The 1,872-nt window shown below is 40.4% G+C and overlaps 1 long non-coding RNA gene across 1 annotated transcript; it reads right to left on the reverse strand.

Annotated features, from left to right (window-relative positions):
* Positions 1-654: 654 nt before the first annotated feature.
* LOC115948403 lies at positions 655-1,866 on the reverse strand. Its single transcript, XR_004082222.1, has 3 exons — positions 1,699-1,866; positions 1,326-1,550; positions 655-684 (listed from the first exon to the last, which is right to left on the reverse strand). It is a non-coding gene; the product is annotated as an uncharacterized LOC115948403 (long non-coding RNA).
* Positions 1,867-1,872: the final 6 nt, after the last annotated feature.

Consider the following 1,872-nt stretch of genomic DNA (forward strand, 5'->3'; position numbering starts at 1 on the left):
CGCAACACTCAGAAATGCTTTTCTAGCCAACTACAAACAGACTATTATTAGAAAAAGTTGATCACTGCTGATTTACCATCCTAGGCATCTAATTTGTTTTTGATTCAGCCTACAAAAATATACCGAAACCGTTACACACTTTGGATCACATTTGTATCATTGGTGTGAGGATTTCAGTACTTACACTTTTAACAACATAGAGCCATCTTCATGATTTCTGACTTCAAATATGTGTCTCATGTTTCTCCACAGAGAAAAGAACAACAGCAGCAATCCAAAAATTGCAAAGGCTTCAGCCTCTACTTTTCGCCCAAAACCTGTAGTTTTTGTACAGTTATCACAAAATCCTACCATGTAGTGATCATTAAAAGCAGTAGCTGTTTTCTTCATTAATGCTGGTCTTGGCACACAGCTTCATATTGATCCACATGCATGAACAACATGATCTGAAGTATGTTTGCTTCTTACACAGCCATGTTAGGGTGCTGCAGCATTAACTAAGGAAGAAACAAACAAGTATGAGAAACATGCAGGTCTCTTACTAACTGCTTAATGGAATTTCTTTGACAAATCTCTCCTTACTTTCAAGTAAAATGAACTTGGCTAAATGCAATTAATCCAGAAGGATGATTCTATATTTGTAACTATTCTTCAGTGTGTATTTTGTACCATTTATTTCATAACCTGAGGAATAGGAGAGACAGTAAGATGAGATGATGCCACACTCCTAACATAACTTCTATTTCCTAATTTAGAAGGCTAGCAGTCAAAAACATAGATCAAAAAGATTCAGAGAAAAGACTAAAGCAAGGAGGGTATTTGTAGCATAAAGCACTGATTGGTATATATTTGAGAGTGGTAAATTTGATTTTAAGGCATTTCCAACTAGCCCAGTAGAAGCCTAAGGTATGAAACATCTGGGTATTTTGTTCCATTACTACTAATTTTTTTTTCCAAGTTATATTATGGTTTTGTTAGGATTCTAATATATGTGTCCTCTTAATTCACTTCTCTTTTTGTGCTTGTGTTCAGATGAAAATACTTCAGCTGGAAAATGGTATTCAGACGGTAACAAAAATTCATATGGTAATGTAACCAGAAAGCTGCTGGGAGAAAGAAGGCTTAGGTGTGCAGATAACCTATGTTCTTTGAAGAGCACTGGGTAATTTGTGCAGTAAGACCAGTTACCAGACAGCTCAGTCCAGACAAGCTCCTCTAACAGGCAGTGCAAGGGGACTGGTTCATAAAACTCTTCTGATTATTTCTACCAATAGCCATTTCTGTCCAACAGAGGCACTGCCCCTGCAATGGCACGGAGATCTTACCTTTAGTTCTCTTCTATTTCCTTTTATCTTCCAGTTATAGAAAAATACTAACAAGCCTCATTTACTACCTCTAAAGCTACAGCTTCCTACTTTCCATTCTTCATGCCACATGCTCCTGCTCTCTCCACAGCGTGTGAATAAAAGCATCTGGGCAATGACGGAAACAAGATTAACAAACGGGTCTTGGGTAAAAATAACACAGTGTGGATGCTCAGTCCAACACATCTGCTGGGAGAAAAGTTTGTGGTAGCACCTGTCAGAAGCCTGACGCCAAACCCAAGATGCAGCACACTCACTGTGTGAGCAACTGTGCCCTGCACTCATCCTTGTCCCCAAAACCACCTCAGTGGCAATGTTCACACCGGACACTCACAAGGCTGTCTCAGGTAGACTTGATCACAGAACCATAGAATGGCTAGGTAGGAAGGAACTTCAAAGGTCATCTAGTTCCAAGCCCCCTTCCACGAGGCCAGGTAGCTCACACCCCCATCCAACCTGGCCTTGAACACTTCCAGAGATGGGCCATCCACAGCTTCGCGGGGCAGCC

The sequence above is a fragment of the Geospiza fortis genome, unplaced genomic scaffold (genome assembly GCF_000277835.1).
Source record: "Geospiza fortis unplaced genomic scaffold, GeoFor_1.0 scaffold491, whole genome shotgun sequence".
Classification (NCBI taxonomy): Eukaryota; Metazoa; Chordata; class Aves; order Passeriformes; family Thraupidae; genus Geospiza; species Geospiza fortis.